Source organism: Myotis myotis, unplaced genomic scaffold (assembly GCF_014108235.1).
Source record: "Myotis myotis isolate mMyoMyo1 unplaced genomic scaffold, mMyoMyo1.p scaffold_m19_p_20, whole genome shotgun sequence".
NCBI classification, from domain to species: Eukaryota; Metazoa; Chordata; class Mammalia; order Chiroptera; family Vespertilionidae; genus Myotis; species Myotis myotis.
Genome location: NW_023416325.1, coordinates 2,448,091 through 2,462,399, shown reverse-complemented (window position 1 = coordinate 2,462,399; position 14,309 = coordinate 2,448,091).

The following is a 14,309-nucleotide window of genomic DNA, read 5'->3' as shown; positions in this document are numbered from 1 at the left end:
ACTCTTTCCTGAGCACCTTCTGCTACATCCACAGTGGACGCTGCCGCAGTCCTGACCCAGGTAAAGGCTCCCACCGGAAGCCACACAATGATGAGAGGCAGGTGGGGGGACGGGGAGAGACCCTGACTTAGGTCGGGAGGTGGGGAAGGACTCCTGGAGACAGTGGGAGCATCAGGCAAGAGTGGGAGGAATGTTCCAGGCGAGGGAACAGCGAGAGCAGAGAGGGAGGAAGGAGGTGGGCAGGTTTGGAAGATGAGCAGGAAGGAGACGCCCACGTGACCGGAGTGGAGCCAATGAGGGGAAGCAAGCCAGATACCAGAGTCCGCAGTGGGGTCAGGATTTGAACCCCGGACTGGGGCATCGGGAAAGGCGCCCAGAGATGCTGTCAGGAGTCCCTGCCCCACACCTGGCCAGGATGGCTGGGCAGCGATGCCTTCCCTTGTCCTGGCTCCCCTCCCCAGCCTCACGTCTGTGAACTTCATCTGCCCCCTCTCCCTCCCCCCACCTCTCCCAGGTTCCTGAGTCAGGAGGGAGACACTCCTGGGTGGCACGGCCAGGACCCCAAACCTGTGCTCATTTTGCAAATGAGGAAACCAAGGCTCAGAGAGGGCAAGCCACCTGCCCAAGGACACACAGCTGGAACCATCCCATGAGCACTGACTCGGGGTAGGTACAAGGCAAGGGCGCCCACCCCCCACACTGGACTGACTCCTGAGCTTCCCGCCCAGTGGCCCCTGGGGGTGGAATGGTCTCTCTCCGATTTCTCAGACAAGGAACGAGGCTCAGAGGAGCCCCGACCAACCGCTGGAGTCAGAGCTGGTTTGAGAGGAAAGTGGGAGCTGAATTTCAGGTTTGCATTTGAGAGGTTCACTTTTTCTTATACTCAATTCATAAAATGTTTATTTTGTGTGTGTTACAGATATTTTTCCCTTTGAGTCCTCCCCCCGCCCCCGATAAATGGGCACTGAGTTATTTATGTAGCTAAGGTTGTGTCCATTGCATCTGTTTTCCTATTTCACCCTTTGGGGTTAAAACTCTCAGGATTTGAAGTGAAATGGAAATGAAGCAAAAACACACACACACAAAACAGACAGCCCTAGCCAATGTGACTCGTTATGGTCAAGGGCACGTGCCCGGGGTTAGGGGCTCGATCCCCAGTACGGGGCGTGCAGGAGGCAGCCGATCAATGATTCTCTCTCATCATTGATGTTTCTACCTCTCTCTCCCTCTCTCTTCCCTCTCTGAAATCAATAAAAATATATTTTTAAAATAAAAACACCAATAGAGAGACAGGGAAATAGAAGGAAGGAGGGAGAGAGAGAGAGAGAGAGAGAGAGAGAGAGAGAGAGAGAGAGAGAGAACAACAAAGAGAGGAGAGGTTGGTGGAGCCTGGGGAGGGCGAAGGGGCCGAGGGCCAGGGAGGGAGGGAGCCGGGACTGCTGAGAACAAGGAGAGGGAGGAGCAGGGAAGCCAGGGCCTGGCTGCCAGCAGGGCCCTGCAGGCCTAAGTGGCCACTGGGCAGCGAGACCGGGGAATCCTTGGCCTTAGGGAACCCCCTGGATTTTATTATAAATTCTCCCGCCTCCTCCCTCCCTAGAGCTGAGTCACGTTAGAGGCAGAGGGAAATGGAGCCCAGGATCAGAGCAAGGGTTTCCCTGCCCGAAGCGTCCTCTGGGCAAAATAACACTCCAGCCCCTCACAGTCAGCCCCGCTCTTGATGAGTGGGGTGGACAGGGGATCAGAAGCAAGCGTTCCCCAGTGCCCCCACCCCCCCACCCCCCCACACACCCCAGTCCTACTGGGCCAAGGTGCTTCCAGAAAAGACAGAGAAGGGACAGGGTAGTGACACCAATCACTGTGGGACAGGGAGGGGGGGACGTGGGGGGCAGCCGAGTGATCCTCAATACGTCGCCTCCTCTCTCCGGGCCTCCTGTGTTCCCTAAGCGTTGCTGTTGCTTGAAAAGAAACCTAAAAGCACAGCTCTCCTGGTGAAGGTCACACATTTGGAACCACACAGACCTGGGTTTGGAGACCGGCTCTGCCACGTCCCAGCTGAGTGAGCGTGGGCCAGCGCCTCCCCTCTCCGGGCCTCGGTTTTCGCATCTGTGAAATGGGTGGCAACAGTGGGTTCCCTCCCGGAGTCACTAAGGTAGGGAGTGTGCGGCCGCTAGTGCCCGCAGGAGCAGACAGAAGGCACTCGGTCCTGCTGCTCTGCTCCGGCCCCTCTGTCCTGAAAGGCAGGCCCAGCTGGCCTCCCGCCAAAGCCGGCCGCCCCGGGCTCTCGGCTCCCCCTCCCCCCTCCCGAAACACCTGTGCAGACTCCCTTTCTGGCCTCATGGAATGAAAATTATGCGAAGAGGCCCACGCTGCTCTCTCGCAGACAAAGGCCAAAAAATAAAAATTCCAAACTGTTCTGGGAGGCGGCCGGAGGCTCAGGAAAGACTCTGCCGCCAAGACCGGTCCCCTGGGCCCGCGGGCCGCGCTCTGGGTCCCAGCTCATCCTCAGGGCGGCTCCAGAGCCAGGCAGCCCTGCCTGATCCGAGCCCCGTTTGCTAGAGGAGAGAGCTGACACCCCGAGAGCAGAGGCCAGAGGCCAGCAGCCCCCAGTCCGGTCCTCCGGACCCCGAGTTGAGTTGCCTCCTGGAGGCAAGGATGCGAAGGGTGGCCAGGGGTGCCCGGGAGGGGATGGACAAGTGTTCAGCTCCTGGGCTGGAATGTTCCAGGCAGGAAAGCAGGGGCTACAGAGGGGGCGGGGGCTGTTCACAGACAGCGAGGCAGACGGCATTGACCTCCAGGGCGACGCAGATGCTCCGGCTCCCGGTTACAGCACCAAAAGCCTCGCTGGGCGTTTCCGCTAACAGAGAAGGCACCGTCATGGGCTCGGGAGCCAGGGCAAGCCACCGCGGCCACCGGCCCCTGGCCTTTCCAATCCGATGGTTATTTTTCATGTACAGCAGGTTCCGATTCAAACAGCGATAGAAGATGTCCAATGGAAACGAAACGGGAACCCTTGAAACCGCATTCAGTAAGAGCCCGTGCAGAGGTGGGGGTTAGGGCTACATGCGAAGGAGGAACGGCGGTGTGGGAAGCGCGTTTTCTCCCAGCTCAGCAGACCGGTGGCGGCTTTCGGGCGGCACCTTCGCCCAGGAGGATGCCCCACCTGCCCACTCACCAGCCACCGGCTCAGGCTTAGTAGGTGCCCGCCCTGCGCCCAGGGCTGGGCTGCCAGCTGGCGCCACTCTGCAATCGAGCAGGTGGGACTCTGTGCCCCGGAGCTTACAGTCTAACAGGGAGACGGATACGTGAGAAAATCGAGGGCAGGGGTGGGAGGAATGCAGATGAGAGTGGAGGGAAGGCCTCCCAGGGGAGATGCCTCCCGTATTTAAGCAGAGACTGTGAGGCAGGAAAAGGCTGCCCCGCCCCACCCCCCCGGGAGAATTGAGGGGGCAGGAGTGGGGCAGGGGGAGATGAGGCAGGCAGGCCCAGCCCACTCTGGATCTCGAAGGTCCTGGAAAGGATTTGGGGTTTTGTTCTGGGCGCGATGGGCAGTCACAGGGTTGTTTTTGTTTCGTTAATCAGGAGAGTGACTTGCTCCAGTTTGAGGGATTTTGTTGTTTGTTTGTTTATTGTTGTCTTTGTTTTATGTATTTTTTATTGATTTCAGAGGGGAACAGGAGAGGGAGATAGAGAGAGAGAAACATCCATGATGAGAGAGAATCATGGATCGGCTGCCTCCTGCACGCCCCCCACTGGGGACCGAGCCCTCAACCTGGGCATGTGCCCTGACTGGGAATCGAACCATGACCTCCTGGTTCATAGGTTGACGCTCAGCCACTGAGCCACGCCGGCCGGGCCAACTTGAGTTTTAAGAAGCCCCCCCAGGCCACTGCTTGGACCATGGATGAAGGGGACACAGTGAAGGAGAGGAGGAGGCCTGGAAGATAGCGGCTTTGAGTGGGGGGGACGAAGGGGACAGGGGACAGAACAGCGGCCACACCTTCGAGGGCTCGGGGTTTGTTATGTGCTTAGCAGACATTTGCGAAGCTTCTGCTCTGTGCCAGGCACCAGGCTGGACACCAGCGAGACAAGGAACCCATCCTCACGGGCTGACTGTCCAGGGGGTGCACACGTCACACTATATGCCCAAATCTGCGTGCGTCACCTGCGTGTGTGTGTGTGTGTGTGTGTGTGCGCGCGCACGCACACACACATGCACCCCTGCACAAGGCCACTCTATCCTCTCCCGAACACTCATGCACACACACACCTGCATGTGCCCAGAACCCGCATGTACACCCCTGCCCCACTCACCTTTGCACACGCGTATCCACCAGCCTCGAGTATAAAAATAACCTGGGCGCTCGCACGTCGCCGCTGACGCTGTCAGGGAATAATTGAGATCCCCCGGCTCCTGCTCCCCAGGTGACTCACTGGGAACGCGCTGCGCCCTCGCCTCGGCCCCGCTGAACGCAGTGCGCTAAGAATACTCTCCTTTATTGTTGCGAGTGACATTTGATTCGTTCTCCTCCCTATTGTGTGCGCAGATGATGGAGACTGAGGGGTTCTTACCTGCCCGCCATTGAGTAACGGGACAGAAGCACCACACGGCTCGCTGCTGCGGGAAGGTGTCTGCGGCCACCCGGACCCCGAGGTCTCCCGGCCAAGAGGCAAGAGTCCGTCCCGTAAGCCGGTTCTTGCTCAGCCGCTGGATTGTAGAGTGCCTTTGGGCAGCCCACGTGGTGGCTCGGGGCCTCAGTTTCCTCATCTGCTAAATGGGCATGAAAGACCCTGGATGACCTTTGGGGGCACCTTTCCAACTCTCCTGTGTGTGATCTGGGGCTCAGACCAGGAGGTTGGTCTCCTCCCAGGCCTCTTCTGTTCAGGGGGAGAAGGTGGTCTCCATCAAAATCTGAAAAAGTGAGTCTTCCCCTCGAGCAGTGGTTCTCAACCTTCTGGCCCTTTCAATACAGTTCCTCAGGTTGTGACCCAACCATGAAATTATTTTCGTTGCTACTTCATAACTGTCATGTTGCTACTGTGATGAATCGTCATGTAAATATCTGATATGCAGGATGGTCTGAGGCGACCCCTGTGAAAGGGTCGTTTGACCGCCAAAGGGGTTGCAACCCACAGGTTGAGAACCACTGCCCCAGAGGCTCATCATTCATTCATTCATTCATTCAGCAAGTGGGGTTCTGGTCTACCCTCGGCCAGGCCCGTTCCAGGGGCTGTGGAGAGTGTGGTGAGCAAAACAAGGCTCCTGGAACAAATACAGACAGCCCCCAACGTACCATCGTTCAACTTAGGGTACTCACAAACAGAGGGAGCCTCCTTCACACGGGGTAAGGTGAGAGGGCACCCCCCTCTCCCTCTGCCCCTCACCCCCAGAACCTCCCTCTCCCCTCCCCTTATGGCCTGATGTCTGCAATTCCTTTAACCGACATTGTTTGTTTGTTTATAAAGCTCTCTCAGCCACTATCTGGTTTAACACCCCGCCCCCAGCATCTTCTCCTGGGGGTCCTAGGGCCCTCAAGGACATGAGGACATCAGGGTCTTTGCCTATACCCCATCCTTTGGGGAATCGGGAGCGGGTGGCATATGGAAGCCACGCAGGCCAGGCCACCCCATCCACTTGGATCCCGGATGCTCCGTCCAGACCGGGGTATCTGGGGGTGTCCTGAGCGCTCAGAGTCCAGGATTTCCACAGTGAAACGTGAGAAAATCGCCCGTTTTGTCGTGGATTAAAATTCCAGATTTGACATCTCGCTCCTGGAGCTTTGAACTGGCTGTCAGAGCATAAGCCCAGGGCTGCGGGCATGGACCTGGGGCTCCTGGGACTCACAGCCACGTGTCCCCAGGGGCCGTGGTCTCGGGGTTCCAGGAGGCGCGAGTTCTTCACATCCGAGACTTTGAACCTGTGCGCGGTGGAGGCCTCTGCACCGGAGGCTGGAGGGGCCCATCATCCGAATCCCACCTGCATTTCACAGTCGCACAGAGAAATCCCTGGGGATGCCTCCGGCTGGGCCGAAGGAGGGGCCCGGGGAAGGAGGCCGCAGCTGGGCCCTCAGAACCCCGTGAGGTTTCACACTAACCACAGCCACGGGGGAACATCTGGCTGCTCGGCCCTGGGCAAACCTCACATCAACCTCCCGGGAAAAGGGGACCACCCCCAGGCTACAGACGAGAAAACAGAGGCCCAGGGATTGTAAGCGACTCACCCGAAGCCACCATATCAGTTCCCTGTTGCCGCAGTAACAAATCACCACTCGTTTGGCGACTGAAAACAACACAGATGTATTCCGGTTGTGGAGGTCGGAATTCCAAGAGTCTGAGGGGGCTGCCGTCAGGATGTCAGCAGGGTCCCATTCCTCCTGGGAGCTCTAGGAGAGACTGTCTCCCTGCCCTTTCCACTTCCAGAGGGGCTCCTGGGCTCCTTGGCTCGTGGCCCCATCCTCCGTCTTCAAAGCACATCCCTCTGACCTCTGCTTCCCTCCTAGCACATCCCCTTCTCTGACTCACCCTCCAGCCTTCCTCTCATAAGGACCCTCCTGTGTACACTGCTCCCCACACCCCACCCACCAGACAATTCAGCATAAGCTCCCTGTGTCAAGATCCTAGCTTACAGCCTCTTTGGCCACGTAGGGTAACATATCACAGTTCCCAGGAATTAGGACGAGGACAACCGTGGGAGGTGGTGCGGGGAGACCGACTCTGCCCACCCCCACCACATGGGAAGACAGTGCCAGAACCCACTGGAACCAGTCTGATTGCCTCCAACCTTTGTCCTGCTCCCCCCAGACACCCCCAAGGCCCTTCAACACGGTGAACAACGGTGTTGCCGGATAAAATCCGGAACAAATCATCTTTTAAACATAAGTGCGTTCTACTCGCGGTTTATCTGAAATTAAAATGGAACTGGGCATTCTGGTGGTTCTGTTGGCCAAACCTGCCAACCCTAAAAGCCAAAAGTATATCCCAGGAAGGAAAAGAAGCCCCTGTATGCAAAGGTCTAGGTCTGAGTCTCAGATCCAGCCAGGAGTCTACTGGGACTTCGTGTCGCCTGTCCGGGCCTCAGTTTGTCCATCTGTAAAATGGGGCTGTAACGCTAACCCACCCACACACACACACACACACACACTCCCCGAGACGATGCCCTTGATGGCACAAAGGAGAAAGCGTTTGCACACTGTCGAGTGTTGTGCCCACCAGAGGAGCCGCTGCACCTCCAGCCCTCACCCACCCCCCCTTTTTGCCCCCCAGTCCACAGGGCAGGGATTGAAGAGGCTATTCCCAAGGCCCAGTCCAGATGGGGTTTAAACTCTAGGCAGACAGGAGCTCATTTTCCCAGCTCATTATCCCAAACCAAATTAGGAGCAGCCCAGGCTGCACCGCTCCTGGCCTAATTGGGGCTCCCAGACGCCCCCGCCCCGTGCCTTCTTTCTTTCCCACTCCCCTGTCCCCAGCCGGGCCGTGCCGTGAGGGAGCCAGAGGCTGCCCAGGCCCTGCCACCTGGGCCCCTGCAACCGCCCCAGTGTAATCAATTAGAGCCAGGCCAGGCCTGGCTCTTAATGGGGCGCCGCTGGGCAGCTGGGCCCGGCATCGATCCCGGCCCCTGGTGACCCCCAGAGAGGAGAGGCAGCCAAGACGGCCATGCAGATGGCAGTCTCTGGGGCCCTGGTCCCCACCCCCACCCAGGGCTGCCCGCCAGTGGACCGATTGAGTCCGGAGGGACAGCGGCCTGTGCACCTGGCGGGCCCCTTGTGTTTGGTCTCCAACAAGAGGCAGAAATATTCAGGAAATACTGTCCTGCTGGGGTCCAGCCAGGGCATCTTTCATCTCTCCCAACCGCCCGGATGCCCCCTCTGTCCCTATTCTGACCAGGCCGGCCCCCAGGGCAGTCCTCAGGGGCTCTGAGTGCAGCCGCAGAGGAGGGGCCCGAGCTCCCTTTGAAGAATGTTTTTTCCTGGGGCCTCTGCAGGCTCCCTGCCCATCACAAAGCTTGGTCAGGCCAGCAGGGGGGACAGGAGGGGCTGCTAGCAGGGGGGATAGGGAGGCAGGAAGGGGCTGCTGGGGGGGAGGGGGAGCAGGGAGGGGGTATGGGGAGCCCAGGGGGAGGGCAGGATCTCCACTCTGCCTTGTTTGCTCTCTGAGCCCCCAGGAAGGGGCTGGAAGCTTTGGGACCAGGGAGGGTGTGTGGAGGGGAGAGCGGGGTGTGGAGACTGACAGGGGCCTCCTGCATGTGTGGGGGTTGGGGAGTAAGGTTGTGTGTGCAACTGCATGGGGTTCAGGGGCATATTGTCAGGGGGCAGGCGTTTCTCTGGGTCTGGATTATTCTGAATCCCCGTGTGGAGCACACAGTAGGACTAAGAACTATGTGCAGAGTGGGTCTTGTGAAGGATCTGTGTTGGCAGTGGGTCTGTGAGGGAGTGTGTGTGTGTGTGTGTGTGTGTGTGTGTGAGAGAGAGAGAGAGAGAGAGAGACTATGTATGAGATTGTGTGTGTCAGGGTGTGTGAGTGTGAGGATGCAAGTGTGTGTGGTTGTGTGTGAGTGTGTGTGTAGTGTGTGTGGTTGTGTGTGTGGTTGTGTGTGAGGTTGTGTGTGTGGTTGTGTGTGAGGTTGTGTGAGTGTGTGAGTGTGAGGATGCAGTGTGTGTGCTGTGTGTGAGGTCGTGTGCACGTGTGCATCTCTGTGGCACTTTTCTCCCTCGGGGTGAGCCTGCATCTCTAAGCAAAGACCTCAGAACTTCTCTCCTGCCCTGGGGGCCAGGCCCAGGAGCACCCGCCCTGTGCAGGCCCCGGGCCTCCACCACCTGCTGACAGTGACACCACCTAGTACTATGCCTGAGCCTGAGCCCTCACCTTGTTCCTGGCCTTCACGATCCTCTGGGGCAGTTACTGACATGAGCCCATTTTACAGATAAGCAGAGTGAGTCTAGGAGAAGCCAGGGCACAGGGCTGGGCCGCTGAGTGGCGATGCCGGGACCAGATTAAAACCAGGCCTGGAGGAGAACCCCGCCTTGCAGACAGGAAGAAATTTAGACTCTCTGAGGCGCTGGTACCCTATGGGGCTGCAATGTTTGAGGAATCAATTTGAACCCAACCCAAGAGACTCTAGCAGGCTTTATGTCTCATACCTGCCACCAACTGGCTGTGTGACCTTGGGCAAGTTCCTCACCCTCTCTGACCCCAGTTTCCCTGTCAGCGCCCTCTGCCAACAGCTTAGCTCTCAGAGAGGGTCTATCCCCTCCTGATACAGGACTCACCCCCACCCCCCAATATCCAAGGAGAGATCTGCTGGGCTGCTGCTTACACTGCTCTCCAGATGGGGGCGCACCCCCTCCCAAAGCACCTGGTGGAACTATCGGCCACACAGGAGAGGAACCCGACCTGGGAAGCCAGGTTGCTTGGGTTCAAGACTTGCCTTTTATCAAACCAGCTGTGTTACTGACCTAGCAATGCCTCAGTGTTCCCATCTGTAAAATGGGAGTGGCTACCGCTCAGGACTGTTGGTGATTGCAGGAGCAGTGCTCTGCCTTAATAGCTGCCATTCATACTATCTGAGCTGCTGTTCACCCCTCCTGAGCCTCCCTCCTCCCCGCAAAAAGAACATTTTGGAACTAGGCAAGGTGAGGTGGAGAGAGCCATCGAAGTGTTCATTATCACCATCATCATCATTGTGACCGAGGTAGCATGACCACTCAGAGAAGAAAGCGCTTCCTTCTGTTAAGACGCACCCGCCTCCCTGTCACTTCCACCCATTAGTCCTCAAACAGGCATGATCCACCCACTTTACAGATGAGGAAACTGAGGCCCAGAGAGAAGACACTTGCAGGGGTCATGCCACGGCCTCCTGAGCAGAGCGGCTGCCTCCATCCTGAGGGCAGGCCCTGCACCGTGTCAGCTCCTCCCTGTCTGCCCAAGGCCGGGCCAAGCTGGGAGGACAGAGAGATGGGGTGGGGCCGATGCCCCCTGGGCTTGCCAAGGCCACGGTGCCGGCGATGGGCTGTGGTCCAGCACCGGGTGCAGGCTGGCTAATTGCCGACGCGCGGCCGCTGCCCTGGACCGTGACACAGGCCCCTGACAGACGTGATTTATGAGGGCCCTCGGCAAAGCGGAACCCACTCAATTGCCTATTACCTCACTTAGCAGACACCTTGTCACCGCCCGAGAGCCGGGTGTTAAAAATATAAACCAGGCGGCCAGCAGGCCCTGAGCTCGCGGGCCCTCCACCTGCTTCGGGCCAGATAACGGCCCCCCAGCCACCAGCCGGGAGAAGATGCTGAAGCCGGATTGGCGATGAAGATGTCATCAGGCTGGAGGGGCCGGGCCGGGACCTAAGCCAAGAAAAAGAGGGGGAGCATAGCAAGAGGAAGGCGGCCTTTTCGACGACGCCCCACCATCGTAAGGCAAAGCCAGAGGAGGATTCCATCAGGCGGGCCCTTCATTCATTCCTCTGGCTCATCGGCAGTTACTGATCACCCACTCTGTGCCAGGCCTGAGGTGGGCGCTGGGGAGACAGACGTAAGGGAGCCACATGAGATGGGTGAGGGCAGCCTAGGGGTCATGGCAATCAGGGCAGACTGCCTGGAGGAGGGGGGTCCTGGCAATCTAGAAAACGCCTCCTCGTGCCTCTCAACTGAGCTTAGGTGCCAAGGAAAATATGGTCCCAAAGTTTCTTCCTCTGTCAGGGGTGAGGAAAGTCTGGAATTCTCCAGTGAGCTGGGTATCCACTCATTCGCTCATTCATTCGTTCATGTATCCGTTTATTCGATACAAGCCTTTGCTCAGACAGGCAGAGGTGACTCAGACCCAGAAGCAAGACAGCGGCGTGAATAAACAAGTGCAAATCTGTGTCAAGGGCGGTGGAAGGTGGACAGCCAGTGCCAGGGCGGCAGAATCTTCTGGAAGTTTTGTGAAAAACAGACTTCCAGGCCCCACCTCAGACCGCTGGCTGCCTGTCGGGGTCAGGGCAGGGAATTATACCCTAAAACCCCTCGGAGCTTGGAGGTGGCTCAGCCCAGCACCCACTTGGCTGGCTGTCCTTTCAGGGTCTGGCTGTGCCCGGCGAGTTGCGCTCCCCAGGGGCCGGCTGCATCGGCGGCAGCCAGGGACAGGCTCCTGCTGACTTCAGGTCTTATTTTAGCCTCTGGTGTGTCCCCGGGAGGCCCCGGGAATTTGCACGGGTATTTTCGGTACAGATGGAGGGACAGGCTGGAGAACTCGGGTGCTGACACCTAAACCCGCCCACCGCCCACTCGGGACAAGCTGGTCCCACTGGGCCTTGGGCTGGGGGCAGAGGGGCCTGTGTGGGCCTTCATAAGACCTGGCATCTGGCGGCTCAGAAGAGCTGAAGACTCTGTGATCACAGGAGAATGGTGAGGCTGGGGCATTAGCCCATTTCACAGATGCAGACACTGAGGCTTGGAGTGGCCAAGGCCAGTATCATAGCCCGACCCAACCCCAAGTCCTCATGACCATGAACTAGGCTTCTGCTAGAAAGGCAGCCTCAGTGCCTACCTCACGCCACACCAAGCCGATGACTGATAGCATGACAGAGCAAGAACCCCTGGAAGGAACAAGGACACGTGGAAGCAGGGGTACATCTTACCCTACATCCTTCTCATCTCCGTGAGCACCTGCAGCGCAGGTCTGAACCGTCCCCCATTTGATAGATGAAGTGGAGCTGCCACCCCACTTGAGATATGGGCAGGAGAGGCCATGGAGACCCGAGTCCCCTAGTAACCTTTCTCTCCCCAGACCACCTCCCAGCCCTAATGACTGCTCTGCTGCCCCCCGGGATCGGTGAGGGGTTAGCAAGACGCACAGCCCCCTCGCGGCCCCGTTCACACCTGCGGAGTGGGAGCAGGCGGCCTGGGCTCGACAGGCAAAGCCAAAGCCTGAGTTTGAACCCCAGCCCTCCTCCGGCTGGGCTGTGGCTCCACGGAAAGTCCAGTGGCGCCTTTGAGCCTCAGTTTCCCCTTCTGAGAAGCGGGACTGCCTTTGCCCTCCCAGCATAGAGGCTCAAGAGCAGGAGTACAGTTCCCTGCCTGCAGATTGGAGGCTCAGACCCAGAGGGGCTAGGCAGGGACTAAGTGGGCCCTTGTAAATCATAGGCCACTGTCAGGATGACAATTCAGGGGGACCCGGGAGCCATGAGGGGCCAGCTGGTGAGCCGGGGGGCAGTAGACACAGGCCTGTCTGACTCTTGGGCTGGCTGTTCTCAGCAGCAGAAGCAGGTGCTAGGGTTTAATCCAGGCTCCTGCTAACCGGCTGGGTGACCCTGGGCCAGTTGCTAAACCTTTCTGAACCCTCTTTCCTCATCCTCAAAATACAGACACTCGTAGTGGGGTTGCCATGGGAACCCAGCGAGGCAGGAGGTGTGGAGCTGCCTTCGTACAGGGATAGCACCGGACACTCAAGGAGGCCCAGGGACTTGCTCAAAATCACAACCTTTTGCCCCTGCCCACTAACGGGTCTGAGAAGAGGGGGCGCCGCTGGTGGACGAGATGGGGAACAGGGGAGGATCCCCAGAAGCCTGGGCGTGGGAAATCGCAAAATTGGCCTTCGCAGGAGTGGCCCAGAGGGCATTCCGGGTGGGAGAACCAGCCTAGGCAAGAGGTTGGGCAGCACGGAGCATGCATGGAAAATAGCAAGCCATCTGCATGGCTAGAGCAAAGGGTGCATTGCACGAAGGTCTGCAAGTAGGTGTGTGAAAGGTGGCTTTTCATCGTGTGTGTGTGTGTGTGTGTGTGTGTGTGTGTGTGTGTTTTCTCGGCCACAGAGCCCCCATTAATGCGCTGGTATTTGTTTGCTCAGTTCCAGCCCTCCCCACCCCCCTGCTGCCTCACCGCCCCCCCACTTGCCAGTCTGTTCTCTCTCCCTCTCCCGGGGGCTCCATGGGTCAGTGAAACTGAAACAAGCCCCTGCTCTGATGGCTAAACCAGATGCCCAGGCCCCAGCCCGCCTGGGGGCCCCATCCCAGGTCAGCATGAGCCACGGAGCTGCTGGGGAAGCCCCTCCCGGCAGGCAGCATCGGACCGTGGGGGGCCTCGGGGTCCCAGGGGGACAGGGCCAGACGCGGGGAAACTCAATCCCTGACACATGGAGATCATTTGCAGGAGGAACAAAATCCGTGACCGGCTCCAAACAGACACAGAGGGGAGGCGGGGAAGCGGGTCAGGGAGCCCCTGGGCCAATGGGAGCGGGGCTGAGGCCGGCTCGGCCACGGCTGCCCTGGGAGACCGGGCCAGCCTCTCCCCCTCTCCGGGCCTCCAGGTCCTGCTCTGGAATACGGGGAGGACCGAAAAGGACAATGCTGACCCTGTGCCCAGCACACAGTCAGCCCTCAGCAAATGGAATTTAGGTAGAGATGAGGCAACTGAGGCCAGAGAGGTAAATGACTTGCCCAAGGGCACACAGCATGTCAGCACAGGAGCAGGACTGGGATGTCTCAAAGGCTCTGGGGTAATTATGCATCCACGGGGTGGGGGGGGGAGGGGTCAGAGGCGGCTGGCCATCGTTTGCCAAATTGGGCACACTGTGACCCCTGGTCTCCCCAAAGGTGACTTCCCCTTCCCCTTCCCCGCATGGCTCCCAATCGTTTTGTTTCGTTTCTAACTGCTTTATTGCCATATAACTCACATATCGCACAATCCGCCCATTTGAAGTGTAAATTCGGTGGGTTTCGATATATTCTATGATTAATTTTTTCATTGCGATAAAAAATATATACAATGTGAAATTTGCCCCTTGACACATTTTAAGTGGACAATGAACGCGGTGTCATGCAGCCATCGCCACCATCTGTTTCCAGAACTTTCCCAGCACCCCAAACAGGAAGTCTGCACCTTAAAGCAATGACTCCCGCTCCTCCCCTCTCCCCCAGCCCCGGTTGGCCTCCCTTCTGCTCTCTGTGTCTCTGACTTTGCCTGTTGTAGGGATTTCAATATGTTGTTCCTTTTCATGGCTCAGTCATAGTCCACTGTATGGAGGTACCACATTTCCTTTGTCTGTTCGTCTGAGACGGGCACTTGGCTGTTTTCACCTTGTGGCCGCTGTGAGAAGTGCTGTGATGAGCACAGGTATAGAGTACTGTCCCCGCTGACAACTATTTGGGTACAGACCTGGGAGTGGAATTGGGGAGGTACAAGGGAACTCCATGCTTAGCTTTCGAAGGACTCGCCAAACTTCGGCTGCACCCAGAGCCCACGGTCCCCCGGCTCGGAGCCCATTCTGTGTGAAGCTGTAGGGACTGGGGCCCAGTGCTGGTCACCTCTCACCCGGACCTTCCTGGGGGACCCCTTGCCACC